Raw genomic sequence first — 7556 nt, 5'->3', positions numbered from 1 at the left:
ATATAACACTACGGAATATGACACATCTCGATAAATACATAATTTTAAATCTATTTTTAATTACTTAAAGTTTTTAAAATAGAATAAAATCTCGTAGAAAAACGAAATGCACACCAAGTAAACGAAAAACAGTAAGTGTAAAATAGTTCGGAATATTATGAGTACTTTATAAATTAATATGCGTTTTTTTGAGAAATCGGAAATAGCAAAAATTACCACTTTCGGTAAACGGAAATTAATCAAAATTTGATAGAAGGCAAACAATAAGATCATTTACTTACATGTGAAATTTCGTTAATCTAACTGAAACAGTACTCAAAGTTTTAGGCTTTTCAAAAATTGAAAGTAGAATAAATTCCACTTCCGTTTATTGGAAATCGCCGAACGATGTATACAGAACTACAAATTTGATATAATACTTATATATGAAATTTATTCAACCTAGCTGTAATGGCACTCAAGTTATCGTGTTTACAAACAGACATACACATATAGACATACGGACATAATTGCAAAGTACAGTTTTTCCGGCTGGAAAACGCACAATTTTGATAAATCGGGATTTATAATTTTTTCCCCGAATAAAATAAGTCCTCTATAATCCGGATTAAATCATAGACTAAGGTGTAAAGCAGTGAAAACTTTCAAAATTTCATGTGAATTTCGAGCTCGTTTACAATACTTTCTCTGTACTATGTCTAGAAAGTAAAAATAAACTCTATAAACGATAGAAACGTTTTTGTAAAATAAAACAAGTTTTTTTAACAGTATTTTAACCATATTTAAACAATTCTGAAAAATTACATTATAACCCCCTTCCCCTACTGATATTTTCTGCGCATAAAAACGTCTCCAGTATCAGGCACGATACAAAGCTTTCCTTTTAGTTATCAATGCCTATACGTCCGACGTACATCTTTGGCCAGCTTTGTTTTGTCCGCCTTAACTTTAGGTACTTCTTCGGCCAGCTTTGATTTGTCTGCTTTAACGTTAAGTAAATCTTTGGCCGGCTTTGATTTGTCTGACTTAACTTTAGATACATCTTCGGCCGGCTTTGATTTGTCTGCCTTAACTTTAGGCACATCTTTGGTCAGCTTTGATTCGCTTGCCTTAGCTTTGGGTACATCTTTGCTAGCTTTGATTTGCCTGCCTTTACTTTAAGTACATCTTCGGCCGGCTTTGATTTGTCTGCCTTAACTTTAGGTACATCTTTGGCCGGCTTTGGTTTGTCTGCTTTAACTTTAGGTACATCTTTGGCTATCTTTGATTTGTCTGCCTTTACTTTAATTAAAAATTTGGCCAGCTTTGATTTGTCTGCCATAACTTTAGGTACATCTTTGGCCGGCTTTGATTTGTCTGCCTTAACTTTAGGTACATCTTTATCCGGCTTTGGTTTGTCTGCCTTAACTTTAGGAAAAACATTGGCTTGCTTTGATTTGTCTGCGTTAACTTTAGGTACATCTTCGGCCGGCTTTGGTTTGTCTGCGTTAACTTTAGGTACATCTTCGGCCGGCTTTGGTTTGTGTGCCTTAACTTTAGGTACATCTTTGGACAGCTTTGATTCGCTTGCCTTCATTTTAAGTAAATATTGGGCCAGCTTTGATTCGTCTGCCTTAACATTAGGTACATCTTTGGCCGTTTTTGATTTGTCTGCCTTAACCTTAGGTACATCTTTGGACAGCTTTGATTCGCTTGCGTTAACTTTAGGTACATCTTCAGCCATCTTTGATTTGTCTGCCTTAACTTTAGGTACATCTTTGACCAACTTTGATTTGTCTGCCTTAACTTTAGTTACATCTTCGGCCAGCTTTGATTTGTCTGCCTTAACTTTAGGTACATCTTTGGCCAGTTTTGATTTGTCTGCCTTAACGTTGGTTACATCTTCGGCCATCTTTGATTTGTCTGCCTTAAGTTTAGGTACATCTTGAACCGGCTTTGATTCGCTTGCCTTCATTTTAAGTAAATATTTGGCCAGCTTTGATTTGTCTGCCTTAACTTTAGGTACATCTTCTGCCATCTTTGATTTGTCTGCCTTAACTTTAGGTACATCTTTGGCCGGCTTTGATTTGTCTGCCTTAACGTTAGGTACACCTTTGGACAGCTTTGATTCGCTTGCCCTTAATTTAGGTACATCTTCGGCAAGCTTTGATTTGTCTGCCTTCACTTTAGGTATATCTTCGACCAGCTTAGATTCGTCTGCCTTTACTTTAGGTACATCTTTGGCCAACTTAGATTCGTCTGCCTTAACTTTAGGTACATTTTTGACCAGCATTGATTTGTCTGCCTTAACGTTAGGTACATCTTTGGACAGCTTTGATTCGCTTGCCCTTAATTTAGGTACATCTTCGGCAAGCTTTGATTTGTCTGCCTTCACTTTAGTTACATCTTCGGCCAGCTTTGATTCGCTTGCCTTCACTTTAGGTACATCTTCGGCCAGCTTAGATTCGTCTGCCTTTACTTTAGGTACATTTTTGGCCAACTTAGATTCGTCTGCCTTAACTTTAGGTACATTTTTGACCAGCATTGATTTGTCTGCCTTAACGTTAGGTACATCTTTTGACAGCTTTGATTCGCTTGCCCTTTATTTAGGTACATCTTCGGCAAGCTTTGATTTGTCTTCCATCTTTGGTCAACTTAGATTCGTCTGCCTTAAATGTAGGTACATTTTTGACCAGCATTGATTTGAAACTAAGTGTAGCTTCCGGTTCAAGTCTCTGTTCAACATGCTCCTGTTGGTCATCACGTTTGGCCACATTCAAAAGTTGGCTCAGCTTGTTCTCAATGGCTTGTGTGACGAGGATGCCTGGAATAAGACAGGTTGAAAACATTTACAGGACAGACTATGGAACATTTGTGATACTGTTATAGTACCGTTACGGAAATGTTAGTGCACTTTTAGGGTACTTTTTATGGTGCTGTTGTGGAACTGTTAGGCAATGGTATAGTGTTGTTATAGTACTGTCATGGTACTGTTATGGTACTGCTATTGTACTATTATAGTACTACTACGGTACCGTCATAATATGGTTGTAACTGTTTTGTTGTGATAATGTGGTGGTACTATTTAAGCTTTTTAATGTCTGTCAGGGTCTTGTCCAAGTTATAATATTCGTAGTCCTTCCCTTAAAATTCAAGCCCCAATGCTACCCATATACCTAACTCTGGCTCTAATTTTTAAGTCTAAGCCAAATGTTATACTATGCCAATCACAGCTATACCCAGAATGTATTCTGGCAACACTACAACCCAATAAACCAACATAACATCCTGTATCATGACGATAAAGATGTCTTAAACTGAAATCAAGACACCAACGGGATCTAAAAAAAAGACAAATTCGACTGTGACACACCTGATTGATAAAGAGTAGTAATGTGAATCGTGTGATGTATGAAAAAAAGAGGTGTGATATGAGTCAGGTGATGTATGAAAAAGAGGCGTGATAGTGATGTATGAGATAGGGTTGTGATGTGTGTTGTGTGAGACATGATCGAGGAATATGTTTTAATTGTCCCTTGTTTCAGCTACTTACCTTACCCAATATTGTTCCTGTGATTGTTGTACTTCTACCATTTATTGTAGTTCTACTACAATTGATTTTAGTTATACTAACAGTGATTTTATTTCTACTATCAGTGATTGTAGTTCTATGTTCTAGGTAACTGTAATTGTTATTCTATGTACCTGTGATCGTTGTTCTATATACCTGTTATTGTTGACATACTACCTTTAATTGTAGTTACTCTACACGTAATTGTATGTTTACTAGTTCTACTTCCTGTGTGTTACTTGGTTTAGTCCACCCCAACCCAACTACTGAACGATGACAAAGAACACACTTCAAAGGAAAAACTTGTGGTAAGCGTCTATACACATGTTTAACAAGGGAGGGCATGTGACCATTTCAACTTACGGGTGGCGAGTGGGCAATTGATTATATCATACATTTTATATATAACTTATATTTTTTTTACCATTTTGTTCCTAGGGATGGTAGATGTGCTCAAGGGGTGGTCCCGTCCCCCCCCCCCCACGGAGAGATGCCAGATAAAAACAGAGGGCACAAAGGAAAAGACCAGACATAAGCAAGTTCTACAACATCACTGATGAGAGTATAAAGCAAGAGTTACTATAGCAACCATTGATAGAAGAAAACTGACTTACAGCAGACAAGAAGCAGTGCTGTGTGGATGAGCTTCATGGTTGGATTCCTGACTTACACAGACGTTGAAGGATGCAAGTGATGGATTCCCGACCTATCCAAACATAAAATTCCTGACGTTATCGATATTGTGATCTCGATATAGACATGATTATTAATCCATTTTTAATTACTTAAAATTTTTAAAATAGAATAAAATCTGAAAACAAAGAATTGCACACCATGTGAACGCCAAACAATATTTGTATAGTAACGCGGAATATTATTAGTACTTTATAAATTCACATTTTTTTTTTTTTTTAAAGTTGGAAATAGAGAAATTTACAACTTCTGTTCAAAGAAAATTACTCAAAATTTGACAGAAGAATTAGATATTTTACTTATATGTGAAATTTTATTACAAAAGTGATTTAATACTTATGTATGAAAATTCATCCACCTAACTGCAACGGTACTCAAGTTATATTATGTTTACAGACACACATATACACTCACACAGGCATACGAACAGAATTGCATAGTCCAGTTTTTCCGACTAGATTACGCAAAAAACGCCAAAATTTAGAAAAATCTGGATTTATAATTTTTGCCCGATTAAATGAAGTTCTCTATACTCCGCATGAGATGAAGGGCTGATGTGAAAAAGGTGTAAACTCTCAAAATTTCATGTGATTTTTTGTGCACGATTACAATACTTTCTCTATAATCTGAATACGAGAAAGTGAAAATATAGAACTCATCTTGTGGTTTTTTTACAGCTGAGAGGTGGAACTACCTCACGTATTGCACATCTATATTGCTTATATTTCAGTTTCAAAAGAGAGGTTGAACTACCTCACATATTGCACATCTATATTGCTTATATTTCAGTTTCAAAAGAGAGGTGGAATTACCTCACATATTGCACATCTATATTGCTTATATTTCAGTTTCAAAAGAGAGGTGGAACTACCTCACATATTGCACATCCATATTGCTTATATTTCAGTTTCTAAAGAGAGGTGGAATTACCTCACATATTGCACATCTATATTGCTTATATTTCAGTTTCAAAAGAGAGGTGGAACTACCTCACATATTGCACATCTATATTGCTTATATTTCAGTTTCAAAAGAGAGGTGGAACTACCTCACATATTGCACATCTATATTGCTTATATTTCAGTTTCAAAAGAGAGGTGGAACTACCTCACATATTGCACATCTATATTGCTTATATTTCAGTTTCAAAAGAGAGGTGGAATTACCTCACATATTGCACATCTATATTGCTTGTATTTCAGTTTCAAAAGAGAGGTGGAACTACCTCACATATTGCACATCTATATTGCTTATATTTCAGTTTCAAAAAAGAGGTGGAACTACCTCACTGATCGTTTATATAAATGGCCTATATCTCAGTCTAATATAAGTAAAAACATAGATGCCCCTTTCTCAAATAAAGCTATGACAAAAATCTAAATCTAACATCTAGATGTCCCTTTCCTGTGATTGTTGTTCTATGTTTATGGGATTCTACTACCTGTGATTGTTGTTTTATGTACCGCGGATTGTATTTCTTCTACCTGTGATTGTAGTTCTACTACCTGTAATTGTAGATCTATGTACCATTGATTGTGGTTCTATGTACCAGTGATTGTAGCTCTATGTACTAGGTATTGTAACTTTGTGTACCCAAACGAGCTTAGTCTCAAATGTATTAGTTGGGCCAATTAAATATTTGAAAAATCATGCATCGTGTAATTGAAATTGATAATTAATATGGTTATAAAATCCTGATTGTTTAGTATTGTTTCGGACTTTAACAAAAAACAAAACAATAATAATTTTCTAATTTATTTTTACTTTCTCACTTATACGAAGTAGGGCCTACATCGTGCAAAAAAAAAAAATTCGAGATTTTTGCAAATCTCGACGTTTTACACCTCTCTAAGTCGGAAAAACATAAATTTGCAATCTTGTACGTATGGATTTGTGTGTGTGTGTGTGTGTGTAAACACGATAAAATGAGTACCGTTACAGCTAGGTTGATGAAATTTCATATATAAGTACTATATCAAAATCGTAGATCCGTATCAACTTTTAAGCGATTTCCGATAACCGAAAGTAGAGCTTTTTCTTCTTTGAATTTATCAAAAGCCTATAACTTGAGTAGTATTCCAGATAGATAAATGAAATTTTTCGTGTAAGTAAAAGATCTAATATTCTGCCGTCTTTCAAATTTTGAGTAATTTCCGTTGACCGGAAGTAGTAATTTTTCCTCTTTCGGATTTCTCAAAAAATCACAAGAACTTGATTACCCTTACAGCTAGGTTGAAGAAATTTCATAAATAATTATTATATCAAAATCGTAGATCCGTATCAACTTTTGAGTGATTTCCGATAAACGGAAGGGGAACTTTTTCTACTTTGAATTTTTCAAAAGCCTATACCTTGAGTACTATTTCAGATAGATAAATGAAATTTCACATGTAAGTAAAAGATCTAATTCTCTGCCATCTATCAAATTTTGAGTAAAATTCCGTCAACCGGCAGTAGTAATTTAAGCTTTTCCCGATTTCTAAAATAAACCGGGAGTGATCTCCCCAAAACTTTCTCGAATATTCTTATATAAAATAACAGGGGATGGGAACTCGGGCTATAGACATGATTTTTAATCCATTTTAAATACTTAAAGTTTTAAAAATAGAATAAAATCTCGTAGAAAAAACAATTGCACACCAAGTGAACTAGTGAACGCCAAATAAAAAAGTGCACAATAGCGCGCAATATTATTAGTACTTTAAAAATTTACATTAGTTTTTTGAGAAATCGGAAGTAGCGTAAATTACTACTTCCGGTCAACGGAAATTATTCAAAATTTAACAGAAGGTAGAGAATTAGATCTTTTACTTACATGCGAAATTTCATTTATCTATCTGAAATAGTACTCAAGTTATAGGCTTTTGAAAAATTCAAAGTAGAAAAAGTACCACTTCCGGTTATCGGAAATCGCTCAAAAGTTTATACGGATCTACGATTTTGATAAAATACTTATATATTAAATTTCATCAACCTAGCTGTAACGGTACTCAAGTAATCGTGTTTACACACGGACACACACACACACACAGACACACAGACATACGGACAGAATTGCAAAGCCCAGTTTTTCAGACTGGATTACGCATAAAACTTCTTAATTTTGATAAATCTGGATTGATAATTTTTGCCCGATTAAAATAAGTCCTCTATACTTCGGATGTGATGAAGGACTGAGGTGTAATACGGTGAAAATTGTTAAAATTTCAAGTGATTTTTGTGCACGATTACAATACTTTCTCTATCCTAATTTATAAAAGGCCATGTGCGCTCTTCTCTCTCTCTCTCTCTCTGTCTGTCCGCAAAATATTTT

General features: G+C 34.9%; 1 long non-coding RNA gene across 1 annotated transcript in view; it reads right to left on the bottom strand.

Moving 5' to 3' along the window:
* Positions 1-2716: 2716 nt before the first annotated feature.
* Positions 2717-7556, bottom strand: part of LOC131951828 (uncharacterized) — a 30025-nt gene continuing 25185 nt past the window's right edge. Inside the window, exons 2-3 of the long non-coding RNA XR_009388450.1 lie at positions 4165-4256; positions 2717-2803 (exon numbers count right to left, since the gene is read on the bottom strand). This is a non-coding gene — a long non-coding RNA (uncharacterized LOC131951828). The remainder of the gene's footprint in view (positions 2804-4164; positions 4257-7556) is intronic.

This window comes from Physella acuta, unplaced genomic scaffold (genome assembly GCF_028476545.2).
Source record: "Physella acuta isolate Inbredline_101_S28 unplaced genomic scaffold, ASM2847654v3 ptg000831l, whole genome shotgun sequence".
Taxonomy (NCBI): Eukaryota; Metazoa; Mollusca; class Gastropoda; family Physidae; genus Physella; species Physella acuta.
The sequence above is the reverse complement of the archived record's forward strand: the minus strand, read 5'-3'. Positions and strand labels throughout refer to the sequence as shown.